This window comes from Paroedura picta, chromosome 7, assembly GCF_049243985.1.
Source record: "Paroedura picta isolate Pp20150507F chromosome 7, Ppicta_v3.0, whole genome shotgun sequence".
Taxonomy (NCBI): Eukaryota; Metazoa; Chordata; class Lepidosauria; order Squamata; family Gekkonidae; genus Paroedura; species Paroedura picta.
In genome coordinates, this window is record NC_135375.1 from 67,927,353 (window position 1) to 67,953,376 (window position 26,024).

At 41.3% G+C, this 26,024-nt stretch overlaps 1 long non-coding RNA gene across 1 annotated transcript in view; it reads right to left on the reverse strand.

Moving 5' to 3' along the window:
* Positions 1-769: 769 nt before the first annotated feature.
* LOC143841819 (uncharacterized) overlaps positions 770-26,024 on the reverse strand; it is a 33,972-nt gene continuing 8,717 nt past the window's right edge. Inside the window, exons 2-3 of the long non-coding RNA XR_013232865.1 lie at positions 1,690-1,794; positions 770-1,171 (exon numbers count right to left, since the gene is read on the reverse strand). This is a non-coding gene — a long non-coding RNA (uncharacterized LOC143841819). The remainder of the gene's footprint in view (positions 1,172-1,689; positions 1,795-26,024) is intronic.

Genomic DNA, 26,024 nt, shown 5'->3' on the forward strand with positions numbered 1-26,024 from the left:
TGAGTGGCTATAGGGCTCTCAGTTCCAGGACATACCCGCTGCATACCAATGAACTGATAAAAGTCTGAAGCTGCGGATGGGTAAGGAAGGCTCATGCTTTGCTGGAGATGATTCTTAAAGTTACAATAAATCAGACAGACAGTGTCGGCCTTTGAGGATAAACCTGTGATGGCTTGTTGTGCCTCTTTGAATCGCCTCAGAGGCCCAGGGACTAAAAAGTGCCTGGATGTCACATTAAATCTACCAGGAGGATGGAGCACTTCAAAGAGGAACACAATCAGATCTGATGGAAAATACATTTTCTGAAAGCTACTGACAAAAAAGTAATCTTTTGATGTGGATGTTGAATAACAATTGATATTGTCTTTCCTGACATTTTTCATTATTGCCGTCTTACACTGCCTACTTCATGTATTAGAGCAATATTAACTGTTTGACAGGGACAAATCCTCAAACTATCACATAAGCAATTGTTTCTGAATTGTCTTAACCCACTGCCTGTAAAACCTGTCCCAATAACTGCTTTTAAATATGATGGTAGGCTCTTTTCCCTGACAGTGTCTGAGCCTTGGAATAATACAGTGGAGTCCAGGGGATATTAAAAATGGTTAGATGGTTATGGCTTGCCGTTTGATTATAAAGAAGAAAGAACAGGGAGGGGTTGGTTATTTTTTGAAGGTGACTTTTAATGAGAGAGGTCTGTAAGAAGTTTAGTCCTCATTATTCTCATATACAATGTACCTTTAATCAAGTATATGTACTCTGAAGGCTTAGATCTGCTGCAATTCTTGTAGCTTAAAGGAAGAAATGGGGAATGTACAAGAGATCTGTTTTATTTATGCAATGAAATAAAGCAATCTCTGGTTGCACAAAATGCTATGAAATACACTGTAGTTAAATCCCTAGTTGTTACTGGAAAGGAATTCAACCAAATCTTGGAGCCACATGTCTTTTTCAAAGAACTGATTTCCTCCTGGGGTTTGATGTCTTAACCTTCTACTGTAAAGACATGCAGCTCCATCAGAGATATTTATAAATCCAAAATCCCTAATTTTCAGATGACCTTGAGCTACTGAGTAAATCTGCAGGTAGGAAGCCAGCCTTCTAATCAGTTCCCGTTGAAAGGGGTTAACTATATTAGCATGTTGAATCACATCAAGTTCAGGAAACTCTGAAAAAAGAAAAATACACAGTACTGAAATAATAGTCTAATCTCAAAGTTTAATGAATCATTATCATTTTCAGATTACTATGTAATACAATGAAAATGTATGTTTCAGTGTATCATTCTATGCCTCTAATTCCATTCAATGCTGTTCCCTGATCTTGACTTATTTTACATTCCTTTAATAATAATGAATTAATATAACAGATGATATTTATTTATTTGAATACCTTTAGCCTATTTTTCTCCCCCCCAAAACAACCCAAAGTGGGTACAACTTGATGTCTACATGTATAGTTTGTATATAGCATGGTTAAGATTACCATTCAGATTATTTTTATTCCTGTTCATGTTTGAAAATATGTGTCTTCTGCAAATCAACTACTTTTAAATAGTTCCATAACTTTATTGAGACTACTTGGAGAATGAATATTTTAGAAACACAACAATATGAGCTTCAGAGCATTACAGATATAAATTGTCAACATAATACCATTTTCCTATGTGGAAAAGGTGATCCTTACCTTCTTCAGCTGTAGTCCATAACCAACTTATAGGGGGTTTACACAGACTCCTGTAGTTATGATTTTCCTGGACTGGGCTGATTAAGATTACAGCTGGAGAGCTCCCTGTTTAAATGCAAACCTAGTTTTAGGACAGAGAAAATCACAGTCTATTTGACAAACAGCTAGCCTAAACCTTGCTTCCTTACATAGGGATTTTATCTCCATTCAGGTATGCAAGCCTCCATGTATAGCCTCATATTGGTAAAGTCAGAATAGTTCAGCAGTGGAATAGGCTGCCTAAGGAGATGGTGTGTTTACTCTCACTGGTGGTCTTTAAGCAGCAACTGGGCAAATACTTATCATGGATGCTTTAGGCTGATCCAGCACTGAGCATGGGGGTTGGACTAGATGTCCCTTCCAACCCTATGATTCTATAATTTCCCATGTGGTTTTGATTACTATCGTAGATAGACATGTTCTACAGTAAAAGGGAAATCAGATGTAAGTTCTGTGTATCTCATTCTCTCCAGGTAATAACCATTCAGTCATTTTGATACTGTTTATAACCGCATCCTGCCTCACAAAGATGTTTACAAGACAGTGTAAAAGCTTTATAGCTGAAAAAAATTCCATTATTTGAACCCCAAAGTGAACTGTAGTCCTATCAAAACTGGAAAATGTTTTCCCATGGGATGTTCACCTGGCCTCGATCTGGGCCAGGGCCGTTTCAGTCCTGGCCCCGACCTGGTGGAATGAGCTCCCATAAGAGCTAAGGGCCCTGCGGGATCTACCAGCTTTCCGCAGGGCCTGCAAGACAGAGCTCTTCCGCAAGGCATATGGTTGAGGCCAGGGCAGCTCTCCCACAAATCCATTGGAAGATCCCCTCCAATATTCAGATCTCTAACATCGAGATCATGGTTAGATCTATTGCATTGGCGCCACCCTCTTCTGAATATTATTCTCCCCACCAGCCTGAACTTGGGGGAAGTCGGGTAAATGTGATTAGAATTGTGACCACCGCCGCTTATATGTTATATGTGACTTGTTGTTTGACGTAAATTGGGGTTTTAATGGGGATTTTATTGTGTTTTAACTGTTTATGTTGTAAACCGCCCTGAGACCTATTTGGAGAAAGGCAGTCTAAAAATTTAATAATAGTAGTAATAGTAATAGTAATAGTAATAGTAATAGTAATAGTAATAGTAATAGTAATAGTAATAGTAATAGTAATAGTAATAAATAATGTATGGTAGCAAGAATTCAGTTCAGACTACTGTAGCATTTTCTACATAGGTCTGTTGTTGAATGACATTTGGAAGCTTTTTATTGGAGAAATATATAGAAACATAACTGCTAGCAGGCATTGTGCCAGGATTATATAGGATATGCTGCAGGCTGTGATCAAAGCATGGTCAACTCTCCTTTTCAAAGAAGAGCGACAGGTACCATACCTATTGAGCCTGGTCAAAGGTGTTGCACATCATTAGGGAGAAATATGCCTCAGAAAGCAGACATGGATCTAAGAACACTTTGAGGCTTCTAGCCTGCTTTTTCAGGGAGAGTGTAATTTCATCTAGAATGGGTTGAAAATGCAATTTCTGATTAGTCATATTGTTGACCAGCAACACCTCAGTCTTGTCTTGACTGAGCTACAATTTATTAACTAGTTCATCACAAGACATCTACTCTAGACATCCAATGCCTTCCTATCTTTAGTTTTCCATGAGGCTTCCTTCTAGCCTCATAAACATTACACCTTGTCTCTTAGGTGTAAACTGCACGGAGCTTTTATTCCAACCCCAGATCGATTCAGTCCCTGCCCTCTACACAGAATGCTATTTCCGTTTGGATTTGGGGCGATTTAAAATTTCCTTCTGCAGCAAGAAGGATTGATCTGGAGTGACCCTGCCTTTATTGTGTGATATCTTAGAGTGCTTTTAAGCCTCAATATTTTTTCAAATCCAGATTGGGAAAGAAAGCTCCGTGGTAGAGAACCTCTGATAGGCCACACCTGGTCATGTGACAAGCTTGCCTTAAAGAAGAAGCCCCTAATTTCTCTCAACTTCTGTCAGTCCTGGATCTTTTTTCTCCCTTCCCTGCCTTCTTTGATCCTCTCCGCCGCCCCCCCCCCAAGAAAAGAAAGAGGCTCCCAGCTTGGCTCCTCTCCCCCCCCCTTCAAGAAAAGAAAGAAAGAGGCTTGGCTCCCTCCCCCTTCTGAACTACCCTAACCACGTGCAGAACACTTTCCTGTTTCAATGGGGAGGGGGGGGGGGAGAGGAAGATCCGAGTTCAAAGCGATCTGAATTCAACAGGATTGACAATGGAATAAACAAAGTAAGTGCAGACTCTGCCTTAGTCTCCCTAACATGAGTTCCAAATCAGGTCATTGCCACAAATGATACTGAAGCAAACTTCTGTTGGCATCCAAGTCAACATATGTTCAACAAGGATCTGTAACAAATCTTGGCTCCCTTATGAATGTACATTTTAGAAATTCATTTAAAACTGGTATAAAATGTAATGTATGAAGAAATACAAATTCGGTTAAGGATTTGAGATTTTCAGTTATATCTGGGGACTAAATGCTAATGATCTTTTAATCCAGATAATTAATAATAAATAAGAAAAAGAAAAACAATATATATGGCTTCAGGAACAAAAGCTGAAAATAAGCTCTACTACAACATCTCTTTTACACCTCTGAAGCCACATCCCATGTTGGCTGAGAAGCCCTGGCCACAAAACAGAAATTTTAATGTGCTATTTGTTAGCACATTTGTTGGAGGGATTATTTCACCAGAATTCACAACATACTCTAAGGATAGTGCCAACGATAGCAGAAACCCCAGAGAGCCAAGAAACTATAACATCTCATTGCTCCCAACTCTTTCCAGGAGATCATGATGAACCAATACAGCCTTAAAATGTATTTCCACAGTTATGATTTGCCAGTGTGTTTTCACTGCATTGGATTCTAAATATAGGTTCCAAATTTGCACCTAGCATTATGCATCTGTGGTTTTCTCCTGTCACCGACCAGTATGCCAAGTACAGTATGTAATTTCATTGGGAGTGTAGACAGTCCCACCTCTCATTATGCTTCCCTCTGGGGGGGGGGGGGTCAGCACATGCTCAACAACACACTTAAAAATATCAGCCACAACAATTTAACACATGGATACTCACAGGTAGGTAGTCCCCATGCCTGAAGTGCCATTTCGTGTTTTATCAGTACAAAAGTTACAAAAAGTAGGGTGACATGAAATAAACCTTAAAACATTGAAAATTTGCCTAACAAAATGGGATGGGATGGGCGGGAGGAGAGGCAGATAGTAGGTGTTGACATGTATCTATGATGACACCACTTAAAACAGGAATGGAGGGAGCACATGAATCCTGAGCTTCCTCACTGAATAACCACAAATTGCCTTCCAAGGGGAATGGGGAGATCGTTTCTGAAGATTCACAAACCATGGGACAGATCTGCTCCTTAAGAGCCAGATTTTTGTGTAAAACAGTTGTTATTCTGTAGGATTTTAGGAATGCCGGAGAGGCATTTTTCTCAATTGCTGAAAAGGTCTCTTTGAAGTATTCCTCTAAGGCAGCCTTTCTTAAGTCTTTTACTGCTAAGAAACCTCTGAAACATTCTTGATATTTTGAGAACCCCCCAAAAGTGGTGTGATTGCACAGAATATAGTTGAGAAACATAGCTATTTACATGCCTACCCTGGGCCCCTCCCCTTCCATCATTGGCCATTGGGGGGGGGGGCAAATCAACATGACCATATATAGTCATATTACCCAATAAATATTTAACAAATTTTAATATAGATATAAAAAATCTATTCCCACCCATTCAGCAAACCCTTCCAAAGCCATTAAGAAACCCCAGGGTTTCACAAAACCCTGGATGAGAAAGCCTACATGAAGGAATTCTCCCTTGTTGCAAATGGGATAGGGGCTGTGGCTGAGAGTCAAAATTCATGCAATAACCAAATATCCTCACATAATCTTTAATGTTGAAAAGCAGCTGCAGGAGGGTGGGGCTGGTTTTGATCAGAGCCATAGATGTAATGTAGTTAAACCCTCTCCCCCTTGCATGTTTCCCTGACCAAACATAGGGAACATATAGGCACAATAAGGGTATCTTTTTTCCCTATCAAGCTAATAATAATTGGGGGGTGGGGAGGCAAACAGTGTCTCCTGAGGAAATCTTGAAGAGAGTTTTATCTTCTATCTCAGTGCCATATCGTTGAACCAACGGATGTTTTCATTGTTGCTTTTTAAAATATTTTAAACATCCATTGAGCAATTTGATCATGGATGTCCCATATATAACATGTAGTTTTACTCTAAGATATAGAGACCATAAAGTACAGTGGTTAGCAGTTATGTGCTGAGATCATAGGTGAAGTGAGAGATATGATCCAGAGACTTTGTAGATCACAGTTCAGACTCTTCACCACTGTTTTCCACCAGCTCCAGAAGGTAACCATCATCACTTAGATGGTTTATCAAAGTAAGAAAAGAAGGAAAGGACAGACAGAGAAGTAATAAAGGAAGAAAGGAAGAATCATATGATTCCTTTCAAGACAGTATTTTGAAGTCCGCACACCCTACTGTATCATTCCATCTCTTTGACAATTTTGATCCCTAGTCTACCAGCAGGGATTTCATTTCTTTCATGCATTGTTATGTTCTGTCCCTGATGAGAAGTCATTCACTCCTAGATTTCCTAAAAACCTCTCTTCTTGCTTATTGAAATGAAGCCGGCTGAACAGCTGATATGTCTTTGAAGTCTGGGAACATTTCTGATGTCAAGTTGTGAGAATTTCTCTCTATTTCACCCTGCTGCTGGGAATTGTAAAAATTGATGAACTACCACTAAGCATTAAAATCTCATGCACAGCAAATTTCTGGCTACCCTTTTGCTATCCTACAAGTAAATTGGGGGATTGGGAAACCACAAAATTATCATAATATGTCCTTTGTGGAAATATTACAAAGGTTAGTGTAGTTGGGGAAGAGGGAAATTAAGGTCCATTAGTAGATAAAAGATGTGTGACAAGCATTCAGCTCTCTTTTCCATTTTTGTTTTTGTTTTTTACTGCTCAGGCTAAATAAATAAATGATTGGCCATTTCCAACACTCCACACATGCTCGATGTTACATCCAGGCAAATTCAGGTGTTGATTGCATTAGTGCAAAATATAAAGGAGTGAATTGAGCAGAATGCACAATAGAAACTGCATCTCTGCTAATGAAAATGATGCAGTTATTAAGTCCAGTTCATGTCTACATAACAAGGAAAAGGTTACGGAGGGAGTTTTATTAGCATGACAAAACTCCTGCTTATATCTTCATGGCCTTAGACCAGTGGTCCCCAACCTTTCTGAGGCTGGGGACCGGCAGGGCATCGGGCCGCGGGGCCGCGGACTGCCCCTGCGGACCGCGCCCCCACGGGCCACGCCCGCGCATCGGCCCACACCCGCGGGCCGCGCCCGCACGGCCGCACGGCCCGGCCCTGATTCCCACTCCCTGCCCTCCCGCAGTAAGAAGTTTTTTACTGCGGGGGGGTGGGGAGAGGGAGCCGCGGCCCAGCGCCATGGCCTTTGCGGCCCGGCAGCGGGCTGCAGCCCACAGGTTGGGGACCACTGCCTTAGACACTTTGTTGTCTACCTCACCTTTGTGTTCTTGAAAGGTAGCAAGCAAGGTAATGAAAGCTTTCTCTAACAAGTATTTAAATCACATTTGTATTTTTTTATACTTTCCCAATAATCAGGGAGGGAACTATACTACCTCCAAATATCTTTTACATGCCTCTGTACTAAAGGGATATTTACCAGTTTGGGAGAGCCCTTATTTTTACAGGGCTCTTTTACACAAACTGAATCACTTATGAGTACAATCATTGCTTAATATATACAGTGGGGATTCTCCAGTCCCTGTATATATCAAAGCAGGCATGTCAGGGATTGAGACATTCACATGTATTCACATGCAGTCCCCTTCATGGGGATTAGGCCCATGACTCATACTAATTCTATGTTTCAGTATAATGGGGACATGACATCAATACATGACATCCTTCAGAGTTGCAAATACCCAAGTGATTTTTATTTGGAACTGTCTGGTTCCTTGGGATGTCCAGGAGAAAGGTGGGTATATAAATATTTTAAATAAATAATCCCTGAAATCTTTCCTCATATTTCCCTCCATCACACACCTTCTCCAGCTACCAAAAGGTCTTTCTAAATCACTGATAATTTCAATCACTTGCCAAAATCCTGTATTTGCCTTCCTCTCCAATCCTTTGACCTCCTCTATCTCCTTTCATTGGTTGCCTGTATACTTCCCTCTTTCGTTCCTGTTGTATGATTGTGTCTATAAGTAGGAGGACATATTTGCAAAATTCTCTTGGTTTTAGGGAGATCATGCCTCCCTAAAGCCAAGGGAATCTTGCAATTATGTACTCCTACTTATGGAAATTATCATACAAAGTTGTCTTTAGCTTTCTCATGTCACTCTGTATTACAAATATATTTTATGCCTATTATGGCATTATTTGGTGTAGTGGTTAGGAGTGTGGAGTTTTAATCTGGCGTGCCAGGTTTGATCCTGAGCTCCCCCACAGCTGGGTAACCTTGGGCTCACCACAGCACAGATAAAGCTGTTCTGACCAAGCAGTAATATCAGGGCTCTCTCCGCCTCACCCAACTCACAGGGTGTCTGTTGTGGGGAGAGGAAAGGGAAGGCAAATGTAAGCCGCTTTGAGACTCCTTTGGGTAGAGAAAAGTGTCATATAAGAGCCAAATCTTCTTCTTCTTCCAAGTAAATATTTGAGCAGCCAGGAAAAAAACAGATTTCTGATCATCATCCTCATCCACAATAATAGACAGAATTAAAACAGGTAACTAACTTTACCAAGAGATACTATTCTTCTCTTAGACTTTGCTTCTTGCAGAGATGTATCTATTTGTCTTTTACATGTGAATTGATACATCTCTGTTCTTCTCTATTTATGACAAAATTTGAGTCCAAAGATTTACAAAGATTTATTAAGATCTACAAAGTTTTATTCAAGGTGTGAACGTTTGTGTGCATGCACACTTCCTCAGCCAGTGGAACAAGAATCATAAGAGTGCAGATATAAAGAGAGAATAAATTAGTAAACAGCATCACAACAAATATGCAGCATGATAATGAAGACTGGATAATCTATCTTCTCTATTTATGTTAGATGTTACTCTCATTACATTAAACCAGTCATTTCCAGGAAAAAGATATTGAGGGTTAGAGGCCATGCATTTTGGGCAGGTCACAGGGCTGACTGGTGGAAGAGATGCCCAGGGTGTGTGGGGGGGCATCTGGTGGTGTCCACCTGGATTCCTCCCCCCCCCCACCAAGTGTTATGCAACTTCAGTGCAGGGTGAGACCATGTATGGTGGCAACATAAAGGGGTGGTGGTGGAGCCCAACTGGAGCTGCCGTCCAAGTATGCCACGCACCCACCACCTCATCACCATGCCCTACCCCGCCCCAATGTCACCAAGCCAGCTCCCAAGCGCACAGCACCTAGTAGAAGAGAGGGAGCTAGGCATGCACCAGCAAGTGTCCCCACTTTCCCCATGCATCTGTTCTGCTAGCCAGCCCTGTGTGACCACCCCTAGTGCACAGCCTCTAGCCCTGACACCTTTTCCTGAGAAGCATTGTGGCCTTGCAGGCTCACATGCTCCAACACGTTTATCTCCCCTCTTCTGCTTTTTTAAGAAAGTTCACATTATGCCTTCATTTGCACACTCACCCCCCCCCCCACACACACACACACACACACCAACATTTCCAGCTCCTGGCACATCAATATACAAAGAGAAACAGGCAGAGGAGAGAGAATACAAAAGTGGCTCTCCCACCCTCTATTATGCTCATTGCCCCACAAGAAGGTGGCATTCAAATGGAAACTGAAAGCGTGAAGTGTTTGACCACATCACCATGCCCTGTCACTAAGCTCCAACTGCCCAACTGCCCAAAGAAGGTAGTACACTCCTGACCCATACTTCCACTTTATGAATGCTACCTAAAATGTGAACTCAAAAGCATAGAATCATAGAGTTGGAAAGGGCCATACAGGCCATCTAGTCCAACCCCCTGCTCTATGCAGGATCAGCCCAAAGCATCCTAAAGCATCCAAGAAAAATGTGCATCCAACCTTTGCTTGAAGACTGCCAGTGAGGGAGCATTCCAGTTGAGGGAGCATTCCAGTGACCCCCTGACAATGACCCACTTTTGCAAAGATTTATCCATCCATTCCTTCGCAGTAGCATAAAAGGTCTGATGCACTCAGGGATCTCCTGAACAAGCAAGTTTCTCAATTCTCCTCTACAGAGAAAGTAGCTCTTTCTCTCCAATCCTTCACATGAATGGGGCTCTTCCTCCTCTGTTGGAGTGATCAGAGACGCCTACTCCCTCAGGAGTTCTGTACAAAAGAAGAAGTGATGCAAGTTGCTTCACACATGCTGAAAACCCTAAAGTGGTATTAAGAACATTAAAAATAATAAATAATATTTTATCATCATTCTACAATGGGTAGAGTTTAAATACATTTTCAGATCTGTTGTGTTATAAGAACACCCAACATTCCTGCGTTGAGCAGGGGGTTGGACTAGATGGCCTGTATGGCCCCTTCCAACTCTATGATTCTATGATTCTATGATTCAAAAAGCCTACAATAATGTCTCATTTTAAAATATTTCAACATGTTTCTCTAGACAAATTCCCCACTTTCCCATCAAACCTATAGCTGCTTTGACAAAAGGGCCACACAACTTTCTTTCTAATCCCACCATTCCCATTTGTTACTAATCTCCAGCCCATCAGACTACAGACTGATGGCGGATCCATTTCATTCAATGTGGCTTTGCTCTATTTTGGTGTAAAGCGGGGCATCAAAGGCAATGTAAGCAGCAAGAAAAACACACAAGTGGGGAGTGTCCATTGGTGGCAGTAGGCCTGGCTGGGAAAGAAGCATTCAGGTGGTGACAGGGCTACAGAGAGAAAAACTGTAGACAGGTTCCACATCTCCTCTACTGTGCTCCTTTAAATTGCACCCTAGCACCCATTCTAGGTGTTTAATCCCATGCGCCTTAGTTCTTAGAGCAATCTTCCTATCTAGCACTGGGCTCTGCTCTTTCCTTGTTCTTCTCTCAGGTCAAGGGTATGGCCTCACCATTACCCCCCAAGCATCCATCCATGGAAGGAGCATTAAACAATCCTGTTCTAATTCTCCCTTTTAGTTTTATGCAAATAATGGTGTGATCCTGTAATGAATCTACTACTAATTGTACAATTACTCTCAATTTAGCAAACCAGTTTTAACAAATGGATTGATGTCAGCCTGCTCTAATTTGCAAAATAAATCAAGAAGAATTCTTGTTTGATGTTTAAATCAAACCAGTCATCCGTGTGGTTCATTTTTTACCATTTCTGCAGTAATAGATGGAGCCCTGCATGGCCCGTGGAACAGGGTGTTCTGCCCTTTGGATGATACAGAGTAGGGAGGGTGTGGTTTGGAATGCCACTGTCTGTAGACTTTCACTTCTCCTGAACTTTGTCTAAGCTATCTGCTCTCAGCTGAATCATTATGAAGATTTATACCATCATCTAGTGGAACTCCTGTAAAATTACAGCCCATTAATCCTCTCCTCTGGTTGGTGCTTTGTGTCACTGCCTGAGACTGAAAGAACAGGCCATGAGGTCCTTACATTCAGGTTATTAAGATAAGGAGGGTTTTTGCCATCTCCCAAGAAAATTTGAATAAACTTGAGAATTAAAATAATGTCTTCTATTAGCCTATGTCAGATAACTTCATGGTTTGATCTGGCAGCTTCCTCTAACCCTCAAATTCTAATGTTGTTATTGTTTTCAAAAACTGGAAACATGACAGTGAATGCCAGCCTCTATTACATACAGAGAGAGTCCTCATTTGCAATGCAGAGGGAATTCAAGAGAAGAGATATGCAACCAATGCCCTTTGTAGCATACAATAAACAATTTTTCAATAAAGGGATTGCTGTCCTTATTTTTCATTTCTCTGTAGACAGCAGGCCAAACTACCCCATTCTGCTTCTCATTGTGCTTTCTGGAGTACTTTAAAGGAAGATTGGAAGTGATATTGCGTTATGGTGAAGTCATGCCAGTTTTAGGTTACCTGTATTGATTCACTGTGCTGTCAAACTGAATCTAAGATTCCCTTTTAATTTTCCCAAAGCTGTTTCTCTTTTTCAATGCACTCGCACTTCCTAATACAAGCAGCGTGGAGAGACCTTTAGATAAACTACAAGGTATCAGGCAGGAAATCAGAAAAATCTCATTGACAGAACAAACACTACAGTGACCACAAGTTCTGCTGCAAACACATTCAATGGTCAGATTATCTTAACTGGCAGCCATTATCACCCATGAGCCAAACATCCATGCCTGTCCATTGCTCTTCTCAAACAGATTTTAAACAGTTTTGCACCTGCACAATAGCTGTGGTAGTGTTTTCTCATAATGGTGGTTTCATTTCTTGATCTTACAGGAACATTTGCATCTGGGCAGCAAGTAAGATTGATTTTGCCCAGGTTCATGAGTGGTTTAAACGTTAAACAATATGAGGGGGAACTATACTTCTCATAAAACAAACAGGATTCTGGTCATAAGGACACGAGAAAGAATTTAAATAGATAATATAGTCATGTAAGTAAGAGGTGCCATTGTTCTCTTAGACTTTGCTCCTTCCACCCTATCCTTTGGCTGAAGAGTCTTCCTGATTTTATTTCTTCTTGTCTTTTTGTTTGTTTTGCACTGTGCCCCATTGCAATATGCATTGTGTAAATCACAAATTAAACAAAATATTTAGCAATTATTTTCCTTTTATTTAGCAATTATTACTCTATTCACATTAACAGAAAGCAGGGCCTTGAGTGATGGCAGATAGAATGTTTGTCTGGCAGGGCCAATATGGTTCCCAACTGGCCTGTTGCTGTTTTGGATCACTTATGATCATTCCACAAGCAACGGTTGATGGTCCTATACCTGGAAACAGTGTTTTATGTGATTTTTGTACAAAAAAAGTTTATAACATACCTATAGAAAGCTATACCTATAGATACCTATAGAAATGTTTCCAATTCTTCCCTATCCCTAACGTTCCCTCTAAAAGTAACCACTCCTGAACCCAAACCATGCCTAAGCTAACCATAACCATAACCCCACCCCTAAAATAAACCCTGATAAGAAACCTTATTTTTACATATCTTTAACCGCTCCTGCGGTTAAATAAAGCCCTAAGGGCTATTGGGGACAAGTTAGGGCGGGCTCTGTCCATGATAAAAACTCGGAAGGGCAAATCAGGAGCCGCAAAGCGGCTCCTGATTCGCCCCTCCAAGTGCCAGTCAAGGGCTAAGCAGCTAATGGGGAGGCGTGCAAAGAGCCTTCCCATTGGCTCCTCACCAGGACAGACCAAAATTCCATTCACCCAGCCCAGTCTGGCTGCCAGTCTGCTCCTGACCACCGCAGGGAGAGTAGGTCAGCAGGGCTGCCAAGGGGGATGAGAACAGAGGCTGCACCAGCCCTTTTTGCCCCAAGGCGGTCCTAACTGTCATGTCCAACTGCAAACTGCCTCAGAACCCTGACAGAGCTGGCAGGAGGTTCCCCTCCCTTCAGGCCTGCTGCGAAGGAGCCTCTGACAGGCCCTGATGGAGGGGAGGGAGGCATTTTCCTTCAGAGAGCAACACAGGGGAGCCTAAGGGCTTTCCTTTTGAAAGGGGGGGGGACTTTCCCCTTCTGCCAAACAGTTGCCTGACAGGGAGGCCACAGAAAAGCCCCTTCTCACTTAAAATACTGCTCTGGCCAGGGGTTAGACACAGCCAAGCCATGTGTCTGTCTTCTTTGCAACTCTCTGCAGATTTGAGGTCACTGCCCAGCATTATTCTGCAGAAGAAACTGGTTCTTTTGTCTCCTGTATCATCTACACAACAACACTGTGCAGTAGGCCTCAAGTCTTTCAATTCAACAACAACCTGTGTGGGAGGCCTTAAATGTTTCTTCTCAACCACAACCCTGGCCAAAGTAGCCGTTTCTGCCTGGGGAGCTGATCTTTATACTCTGCAGGTGATCTGTAATTCCAGGAGCTCTCCAGGCCCCACCTGGAGGTTGGCAACACCTGGGTTGGAAATATTTCTGGAGGTTTGGAGGTAGGACTTCAAAATCGTACAATGCCACAGAGTCGAGCCTTCAAAGAAGCCATTTTTGCCTGCAGTTGGGAGGGAGTGGTGCAGGTATGTCCCTCCTGGGCTATGGGCTATGGCTAGCCCTTATCAGCTGTTTGTGTTCTGGGGCACAGACAGGCAGACCAGCATCAGTCCTGTGAGTCTGGAAAGTGCAGGAAGATCTAAATAAATATTTACTGCCTGAAACTGTAAATAGTGAACAAGTAAATGGCTGGACACATGGGAACTGACTTGACTTTTTCCAACCTTGGCCTGGCAAATAAAAAAACAGTATTAAAAAACCTTGCTAAGGTCAAGACTGCTGTGCACAGAGAGTCTTTCACTTAGGGTTGCCAGCTTCCCTCTGAGGCTCTCTACCCCACCTCACTCATCGGGAGTCTGCTATGGGGAGAGGAAGGGAAGACGATTGGAAAATGCTTTGAGACACCTGAGGCCTGATGGGTCACTGCGGCCCATTCCCAGTTCTCTCAGACCTCTCACGACCCCACATAACTCGCTGGTTGACTATTGTGGGGAGACAAATGGAAAAGGTGTTTGTAAACCGCTTTGAGACTTCTTTGGGTAGTAAACAACAGGGTACAAAAATCCGTTCTTCTTCTAAGGAGCAACCATGAAAGAAGCATGTGGGAACATAACATTTCATCAACAATGGTGTGTTGATGTTGTTTCATCAACATCAACACACCACAGGTTCTTGACACCCATATCTCCACACCTATGCCCTCATTTGCCACCATACCACCACAACCTCCCACACAACACACACATTCAACCCCATGCCCTTACAGACTGGACAACTCCTCCCCTTCCTCTTCCCACTGCCAAGCTCTAGCGCCCATTGTATTCTTGGATACAACAGGCTTTGCCCCTAGTTAAATGAATAATGCCACAGGGTTCCTTTTAAATAATTCCTTTCTGATGTGTATATGTGGTTGGTAATATATATTACAAGGAGCATGTTTTTTAAAAGAATAGTAAAGGGGAGAAGAGGACTCAGGCCAGCCTCATTTCTCCCCCAACCCATTCTGCCTCAGAAGAAAAAGCTGACCATTTTCTTCTTTTATCCATTAACTTTGAATCTTTGCAATAATTAGCCAAAAGTAAAATGAATATTAACATATGTTTAACTGCCTTTTGAGCATGTTACCCTGCCTTGACCTAGTAGTGCTAAACCGTTTTTTTAAACTTTATGGATTTAAATAATCCTTTGCTCTAAAAAATCCTCTACCCCCTCAGCTACTTAACCGCAGGCCCGACTGCCCTAAATCCTTTTCTTATACTTTGTAGCTTTTTAAGCGAGCCCCCTCTTTAAGTAGACATAATCCCTTCTCTGTAGAAAACATGAAAGACCTTGAACAAATCAAGATTTCTCCATGGAGAATTCAGCTAATCCTGTGCTTAGCTCCTAACAAGGAAATCCATCTCTCCACCAAGCACCCTATTACTAGGACTAATGCCTGACTTGAATAACAAGCAAATTATTGTGCTTTAATTGTAGCATTGTGCTGTCACATGGAGAACTTGAGGGAGAAATGTGACTAGGCTTCACTAGGAGAGACAGGTCACGCCTTTTCATTGTTGTTAAGGCTTCTACCATTTAAAAGCAAGCAAAATTAACTATTAATATGGACCGCACACAAGCTCTTGATTAGATGGTGCAGTGATGCTTCCACCCTGCTTGCCTGCTGAATTCATTAGATGGATTCTTTTTATATTTGTATATGCATATCTGGAGAATTTAGAGAGGAATTTGTGGGTTTAGGGAAAGAATACATGTTTGCATGAGCAGACCCATCATTTGATTGTACCCAGAAAAGATGATAGTGTATAATGTGGAAGAGACAATTCCATGCCAATGCAAGCTGCGCAACGAGTGTGGTATTATTGCTCCAGAAATCTGCTAAAGGCACACAGGATAATACCATGATTTACACAGCAGGGGAAAACAGGTTTAGAGGAATTGTGGGTAATATGGTAAAAGCCAGCCAAAGCATCTTGACATTTGATTAAACAAACAGAAAAGGTTTTAAAAATAGTTACCAGATTTATAAGAAATAGCACATCTTGTATTCTGGAAGCACAGGGCAAAGAGACTTTATGCCCTCCTTCTTTTATTTCCTTCTCTTTTCTTCAGTTATACAAAATTATATATGGACTCCATATATTAATTATATGGACTCCATTAACTAGCTGTTTTAACTCAAGACTGCAGTAGTTCCCCAGACTGATCATAACCTTCTCTGGGCTCTAATCCCAACACTATTGTCTCCCAATCTTAAGAAATTAGATAAGGCCATTTACATGCCCTCACCATTACCACCCATTCCCTTGTCACAGCCAACTCTTAGAACCAGCTCTTTTCAGAACCAACTCTTTTTCTTTGTCTTCAACCCTAACTCTAAACCTGAAACTGAACCCTAACCCCTAACCCTAAAATCTAACACCTAACCCAAACCCTAACTTTAAAACCTATCTCTAACTCTAACCCTAATGCTAACCCCAACCCTAAACCCTAACCCTAAAAAATAACCCTAACCATAAACCCTAACCCTAAAATCTAAAATATGTATACCTCCCATGGCCATTCATAGCCATGCCTTTACATCTATCCTAGATCTGATGCTTCCTCTAAAAGCAAAAGCTTTCCAATCCAGACCATATCTAAGTTTACCCTAACCCAAAACCTAACACTAACCCAACCCTTACCCTAATCGTAAACCTAAACCTAACAGTAACCCTAAACCCTAAACTCTAAACCCAAACCTTAAACCCCAACCATAAAAACTAAACCCTAAACCCTAAACCTTAAACATTAGACCCTAAACCCTAAACCTAAGCCAACACTTACCCAGCACTCAGGGGGGAAAGAAACAGTGGTTCAAAGAGAAAAGAGTCCCTTATAGTCTATAGTCTATGGGAGACTCGATGGCGGGCCTACCGTCAGGTATTGAATTTGGGCTGTACAAACAAGTGGCTAGCAGAATGGAATATGCTGTGCAAATGGCCAGGATGTGACACTTCTAGCAATAAAGGGAATGAGGAAGAGACTATCTAGCATTTTCTCTTCAAATGCGACACTTCCAAGGAAGTATGGAAGAAAGTGGGAAAGGCCCTTCGCTGGCCAGAAATGGAATATCAAGACTGGGAGATGGTCATTTCTGGAATAGAACCACGGAACCTAGACCAAGGTAAAACAAGGCCTGTGCAGGACAAAGAATGAGAAAAGAACAGCACCTTACTCAAATCAGTTCTTCTGAGGGAACATGAGAAAAGGGCGCAACCAGTTAGAGTAGGCCCACAGACTAGGAAAAGGGCTAGGAGTCTGCCATGCACGGATGATAAACCTCATGGTATTGTTACACCTTACGATTCTTAGGTTGCAACAAATGAAAGGCATGAAAACAGGGACAGTAGACAGCACAGTGGAGAACTATATCTATAAGTGACTGCTGGGGGGGTGGATTAACCATTGGAGTGTGGTTTTGTGATTGGTGTAATTTATAATTTTCAAAGTTGCTAATGTTAAATTGTGTAATTTGTAAGCTGGAGTTAGTTACTTGAAAGATTTGTACATAAAAAAGTTATATATATATTGAAAAACCAGCTGTATATATGGTGTTTTGTAGAATGGAGATGATTTAATAAAAAATATTTTACCTCCAAAATATTTTACCCCCTAAACCCTAAACACTAAACATTAATACTAACCCTAAACCATTACCCTACTCCCAGACTCTTAACCTATACCATAAACCTATCCCTAAACCCTAACCCTAAATCCTGAACCTGAAACCATAAAACATAACCATAAACACAAAACCTAACCCTAAATACTCACATTAACCCAAACCCTAAAGTTAACTCAAGCCAAAAACCCTAACAATAACACTAAACCCTAAGTCCTAATCCTAAACCCTAACCCAAACCCAAACCCTAACCATAAACCTGACAACAAAACCTAACTGCAAACCCTAGCCTTAAACCCAAACTGTAAACCCAAATCTTAACCCTAATGCAAAACCCTAAATCTAACTCTAACCCTAAACACTAACACTAAAACTAAACCCTAACCCTAAACCCTAAATGCTAACCCAGATGAGCTGAGGGGCCTGCAGGAACTTCCAGCTTCCAGCATTCTGCAGGGCCTGCAAGATGAAGCTCTTCTGCTGGTTGAGGCCAGACCAGCAAGATAAAACCCTGCTGGCAGATGAGGAAGAGAAGGTCTAGAATTTGGGGAGTCCCCATTAGCTGAGCATCACTGTGGGTGATGGTCCGGAACTAGGATCTCCCTGATAGCTAGCACTATCAGATTTGGAACTGATGCCACTATAGGGATTTTTAATAGGTGTTTTAATGGGAATATATTTTATGTTTTTACTGGGAGGTTATTTGTGATCTGCCATGAGCCAGTTTGCTAGAAGCGGCAGGATATAAATTGAAAAATAAACAAACAAACAAATAATAAAACCCTAACCTAATCCTACATCTAAAACTACCCCTAACCCTAAACCTAATCCCAACTGTAACCATAACCCTAACCTCACCCTAACCCTAACCAAATAAACCCTGATAAGAATCTTTCATTTTTTCATATTTTCTATGTAAAATAATAGAAAAAATTATACCTCCAATGGCCGTTCCTAACCAAGGGCCGTTCCGCATTCGTCCAAAATAGCACAATGGTTACAAATTGAAATCGCTATAGTTTTGCCGTTATGCACAACGTCGTTGACAATCTGCAACACTCCTGAAACCGATCCGCAAAAAGCGCTTCATTGTAGCGCTTTCAGGGAAATCTATCCCTAACCTTAAACCTACCCCTACCCCTAAACCTAAACCCTAACCCTAACTCAGGGGTGGTCAAACTGCGACCCTCCAGATGTCCATGGACTGCAATTCCCATAGGCCCCTGCCAGCAAAAGCTGGCAGGGTCTCATGGGAATTGTAGTCCATGGACATCTGGAGGGCTGCAGTTTGACTACCCCTGCTATAACTCCTTAATAAAACCCTAATAAAAATCCTTAACTAACCTTAAGCCTAATCCAAACCTGAACCATACCAGTGATAATTCTAACCTTAACCTTAATCTATCCCCAACAATATCCATCACCCTACACCCTAACCCCACCTCTAACCCTAAATCTATCCCTACCCCTACCCTTAAACTTACTCCTACTCTTAAACCTAACCCCATGCCTAAACCCTAACCATAACTCCTTAATAAACCCTAATAGGAATCCTTTTTTAACATATTTTTCCATGTAAAATAATGGGATAGGGGAATTATACCTTCCACAGCTGTTCCTCACCTTTTCTTTATATCTTCACTAGCCCTGACAATCTTTCTAAATGTAATGACTTCTCAACCTCTCCTAACCATTTATCTAACTCTTTGCTTTCCCTTATACTCCCTTTAAATCTAGTCACTCCCCAACCTGAAGTATCAATAATCTAACCCTAAACCCCAAATAAAACCTGATATATATCTTTATTTTTTTTAATTTTTTCCATATAAAATAATGTTTAAAAATGTATACCTCCCCTGGCCTTTCAATAAGTGTATCATAACTCTAACCACAAAATATATCCTGAAATATATCCTTATTTTTTCACATATTTTTCCCATATAAAATGATGTGGAAAAAATGTACCTTTTATGGCCTTTCGTTAAAATTCCTCTTTCCCTACCCCTGATGCTCACTCTAAAAGTAACTACTCCCAAACCCCAAAATAAACCCTGGTACGAATCTATTTTTTAACCAATTGTTTCCACTTAAAATAATAGTCTGGTTTCTCTATAGAAGTGAATGGAGAAGCTCTCTTTGCATTTAAGTTCTGGCACACATAATCAACTGCTGACCAAATCATTCAAGCTAGTTTTTTTGTTTTAAAGTACAATCCAGCCTAAGCCAAGATCAGGTAGGATATATATTCAAATTCAAGTAAATGTAAATGGGAGATAGCTATATTTGCAGAACATAAATGGCTTAACTAGAATGTTAAAATATATGGCAGAACTAATCGATCTTTGTAAAAATGGTATAAACTGTTTGAACTGATTAATTATTAAGATGTAGTATATAGAGATCTTTACAACCAGCATATAGAGATTCGTTGATGTATGAATTTGTATTGATACGGAGTGAAGTCAGGGAAGCCAGAGTAAGGACAGCAAAATGACAAACCTTACAGAACTTGAAAACACTGGATTTTTTTTTAAAGACAGACTATTACTCATTTATGAATAATAGCTTGAAAGGGGAAATGTTCCAAAATTCATTTCAGAACACCTGGAAACAACTAAGGCTCAAGGAAATGCAGTAATGAAACTGGATGTATTAGATATCCTTATCCATTGTTGTTCTTCTATATATTTCTGAAACAGCCTGAGGGGTGGAACGTGTCCGGCTGCCCAAGTTAGAACAGGGCCAATCAGGGTGCAGCCAGCTTTGTCCTGATTGGCCCTGTCCCTGCAGCTCCCGCCTTCTGGCCCTGGACTCTAGCCTCTTTGCTCTCAGATGCCTCAGTGCCTGGAGCCAGCAGCAGGTGAGAGGGCTCTGAGCAAAGGGTCGTGGTAGAGGGCTTGCTAACGAGGGCCTTCCGGCCTGGTAGGATGGGCCTGCTGACCACCTGCTAAGGAGCTCTGGTAACGAGTTGGCCAGCCCCCGCCTGCCTCACTTGATTTGGCTGCGAGCTGCGGCCCAAAGCCACCTTAAGCTGCCTGGCAAGGGGCCAGGGGAGGGGACCCTTTCAGGGCCCATTCTTAGGCAATCTACTCTCACCCGATATCTAGCCATCAGATCACTAATCAAAGATTTCAGTGACTGGTAAATACGCTATTTGGCCACAAATCTGCTGTATTAATAATTCCCAGTGATAGGACTCAAGACTGCCTTCAAATACATACCATTACGTGGCTGAACATTTTCCTTTTTTGGAGGTTGTTGGGACTTTGACTCTGTCTCTGTTCAGTCAGGTTATACATCTGAGTAATCCCATTTTGTTCCCTTTCTCTTTTCAATGGGGGGGGGGTCCTTTAAAAAGACCCTCTTCTGCCAATCAAACCATTAGGGTGTAAACTGCATGGAGCTTTTATTCCAATCCCAGGTCGATTCAGTCCCTGCCATCTACACAGAATGCGATTTCCGTTTGGATTTTGGGCGATTTAAATTTTCCTTCTGCAGCAAGAAGGATTGATCCGGAGAGACCCTATCTTTATTGTGTGATAGCTTAGAGTGCTTTTTAACCCTCAATATTTTTCAAATCCGGATTAGGAAAGCAAGCTCCGTGGTAGAGAGCCTCTGATAGGCCACACCTGCTCATGTGACAAGCTTGCCTTAAGGAGAAGCCCCTAATTTCTCTCAACTTCTTTCTGTCTTGGATTTTTTCTCCCTCCTCTGCCTTCTTCTCCCCCCCTCCAAGAAAAGATAGAAATAGGCTTGGCTCCCTCCCCCCTTCTGAACTACCCTAACCACATGCAGAACACTTTCCTGTTTCAATGGGGGGGCGAGGAAGACTCGAGTTCAAAGTGATCTGGATTCAACAGGATTGACAATGGAATAAACAAAGTAAGTGCAGACTCTGCCCTGGTCAGAATTTGCAGCAAATAGTATGCTGTTACTGGCCTCATATGACACAGTGTTTATGTTGATATATATCATTACTTCTCTTCCCCTTCTTATATTTGAGTTTGGATATAGAGTGCATTATGCTTCATGTGCTTTTGACTGATTCCAAACCACATGTTTTTGAGAGCTATCAAGCCTGCCACCTTAATCTCTCTCTCTCTCTCTCTCTCTCTCTCTCTCTCTCTCTCTCTCTCTGATTATTTGCTGCCTAGATACTTTGACCTGCTTCAGCAGAGGCCTCTTCTTGGACTGGCACAGATTGAGAACTATTGCCATCTCTTAATATTTTCCTGGGCTGCTTACACACCAGGATGATTTTCGATGATGATCAGGTGCTAACAAGATGCTGTGGTTTTCCTTTCCTTGCACACCTGATCTGCATTGGAATAGCCCCCCCCCCCTCCAGTTATTTTACTCTAAGAATTCTCCACCCACACTGTTTGGTTTTATTTTCAATTTTGAGGAACAATCCCTTCATCTCCCCCACTACACTCACCCCATCCAAAAGTAGGTTGGGTGTGGAGCATTCTATTCTGTCTTCTAGAAAACCTCCATGAGCAGGCCTAATGCTCCATAGAAATAATACATTTCCCTCTTGTAAAGGCAGTGGATTCTCTTTTGTTATGCTAATCGTTGCAAGAGACTGGCCTCTTGAGTTCATCAACAAATGAAAAGAGTGATTTATCAGCCCACAATTATGCTGTTTCCCTTTCATCACAAAAAACTGTTTGTGCTGATAGCATCCTGGCCCAGGAAACAGCAGGTTTTTACAGGTCTAAAATAAAGCAGATTTGCTGTGGAAGGAATAGGCTGTTAATGGTCTTCTATACATAAATGGAGGACAATATGGTTCACCCACAAACCATGATCTGCATGTTCGTGGTTCATGCCCATCCCTAGCAGCGTTTGTGTATATATGGAATAACTGTTCTTTTTCCTCCCAGCCTTAGCAAATCCTTCTTGCTTGACTAGGTGTGTAATATCTCTGTGTGGGAAAACAGCCAGGTGCATGGGAGATGGTCAGCCTCAGTCTGAGATCTTTACAAGAGAAAAGATCTCTACAGACCAAAATAGCATGGGAATATGTCACAGAACACAATAGAAGAGTTACAAAGAGGAAGAATATAAAAATGCAAAAGCAATATTATCTGAGCTGCACTCATTACTGAATTACTTTGGCATTTCTCTCGGAGCAATGGACACAAGCCAAAAGGAATGTTAAAGAAAAGATGATCTAGGAATTTGTACGGACTTTATCTGTGTTCTGCTCCATTTCCCTGGACTTGGCATGCTTTCACTGAGCAAGCTGAATGTTTAACTCCTAGTTAGAAGGGGTTCTGTGGGAGCAATTCTGTAATTGGGGACTTGTTACCTATTTCCTGACATGGCACTTTAATCAATTGTGCCATTTATTGCGCTACTGATTTTTATGGCTTCAGGCTGGCATATTAAATCTTTCTTCCACCTTCCTGAAAGGATCCACTTTTGGAGTCCCGTTTCCACACTTCCCTCTTTTATCCCTGAGTGCAATATTAAGATATTGTGGGAGAGATCACAGAGAAAAGTTATCCTATAATCAATGTTTCTCTGTAGCTGTGATTGGAGGCAAGCTGTCTTTCAGTGAAGTTTGTCTTCTACTATGATGTATTCCTTAAGGATCTCCTTGTAAAATTGCAACAAAGAACAGTGGTACACCTTAGGCAGGCCTTTTGCTGTGCAAGGAGGAAACGTGGCTCCAATTCTCCATGTTTATTTCTGATTCACTATAAGCAGCACAGGTCAGGACAACATACGGCTACCCGGAATGCTTTGCGTGATAGAAATAGGACAACTGGCAGACTCTGTAAAGTCATGATCCTCAGCTAGAGGTTTCCTGGCTGTAGGTAGGGCAGGACTTTTGTCCCACCAAAGCACAACTGAAACAAAGGATGGGACCACAGCAGGACCAGAGACAGATCTAATTAACCATTCTATATTGTTTCACTTTAATGTCTCTTCCTATCCCTTCTATCATCTTCCTTCTGTCTTTAATAACTGGCACATCAAAATCCCATTTACAGTGGGTTCTCCACACCTGGACTCCCCCCCTCCTAATGAGAATGAAGATGAAATTCATTTCCAAGGACTCACCCAAAGCCTTTCACTAGCCCCAGAGGTACTCCTAATGGCCCACTAGAGTTCCTTTATCAAAATCTGGTTTTCCCATTAACAAGCCTCCATTTCTTTGACATTGCCTTCCTAATTATACCAAGGCTTTGTTTTAATGCTTCCTTGCCTGCCCTTAGCCCTCAAGGTACAAATTTGCTATAGAAAGAGAACAGAAACCTACCACCTTCGTTGTGTTCCATGAAACCCAGACTGCAATACAGGCTGCTGTTTTCCTTCCCCCTCCCCTACTTTTCTGGATCAGGTAAATATTAATACTACCCAATATTTCTTCATCTTCCTTCTTTCATTTCTTAGGAATCTGTATGTTTTGCTTGTGTGTGAGTTTTGAACGTACCCCAATATTTTTCCCAAATAAATCTCCAGCTAAGTTGTCATAATTATTCAAGAAGGGTCTCTGCCAGGGAAAAGGTCCCATAAAAAATAGGTAGAAAGATCTTGTGTTACTCAACCTCTTGCAATATTCATAATTCCCCATAATTTCCTTTGCTGGATTCATTTTGGGTAACAACAGGGTTTCCCAGAAAAACAACTTGCAAGCCAGTGGACTAGATAAGGCACCCAGTTCAGGAACATCTTTCCTGCTTAAAATGTCTACCACAACTATTGATAAAAACAGAAACTGAAATTTGACTTATTTGTCATATTCATAACCTTAAATTATAATAAAATTTCACTGAAATAGAACTTGCAATATTTACATGGAAGATTGTAGCAGATGGGTTCTGAGATGTGGGATTTATAAATGCTTTTCTTGAAATCTCTGATTTCTGTAAACTTGTCATTTTGAATGTGAATTGGGGTTTTCTAAATGTCCTAAGTCTAAGCCCCATGATTCCATTATAAGCTGCCACTGTCAAATCAAGAGTCCATCAATGTCATAGTGAATAACTATGCCATGAAAAACCGCTTTATGCTCCACTACATTTTCCAACATAAAATGTTGAGATCCATGAAGTCACAACATTCTGAAAGTAAAAATGGGAGATGTTTTTATCTACCTGATAGTGCCTGGATGTATTGGTTTGCCTAAACTGATAGAAATCTGTGCAAATTCTCCCTATGCTGATGTGAGCAGATACCTCCATACATGGAATAGTCATCCAGTTATTTTACAGGAATGAATGTTCAAAACCACCACCATTAATAGTTCAACTGAAACTGTGGACAATTCATACGTCTTCTCCATGTCTTTCTAGGAACCACATCCACACATATTGTGGAATCATACTATAGCATTCAATCACAACAGAACTACCCTGTGAGGACAAGGGAATCACATTGCAATTTAATGTCAAAGTGCAGCCCAGCTTATACCTGCAACTGTACTAAAACTTGGTGGAAAAACTAATGCAGTTCAATCAAGTGATGGGAGGGAGAAGGGTCAGAGCTAATCTACAAGCTCCAGAGAGGACCAGAACCACCCACAGAGGGCTTTCAGAATAACTGCAAAGACAGAAATGCTACAATTCCCACTTGGAGGCTTATGATATATAACAACATCAAACACTGAACATTTCATATAGATGATATAACAGCAGCAGACAATAATCATGCAGCTAACCTCGTCAAGATTCACTGGTTGCCTGACAAGATACAAAATACAGAGTTTGGTTTTGATGTGCTTTCATCTTTCAATTGGAAGTTCAAGCATCCTTTTCGCTAATAGGATAAACAGGCCAACGCCTAATATGTCATTATGTACCTGGATCCGTGGTGGATAACAAGCTTCACTAACAAATTCTGTATGTCTCTCCCAAACTGATGATTTCTCTTGGCAGAAAATGGGTATTAAGGGGCCAACAGAGTGACTCATTTGTAGCCATGGTGACTAAATCCAGCCAGAATCTATCTGGAGAATCCTCACTTACGTAAACTCACAGATCATGTAACATAAGGGATACCCCAAGGTATACATTTCAGTACAGTTTTATATTCCCTGCTGAAGACTGCCACAACCTTGTAGTCACTGCTTGATTTAATTAGTTTTCAGTCTTTCCAAAGGGAAAAATTATGCCATTGCTTATTTTCAAAAGTGTATTGTGCCTGCACTTCCGAACTCCTAGAAGAAGACATGTTGACCCTTTTAACCACATAGAATGAAGAATACAGCAACATGTTCCACAGCTTTATTGGAACAACTAAAGTTCCACATGTGGATAATGTAGGCATTATTGATACACAGAATTATTCAGGCAAATATACTCAAGTGAAAAAACAAAGTAATCATGATACACGGTACTAGTTGTTTACTTGGTACACTTGAATGTTCTTTGAACAAAGAGTGC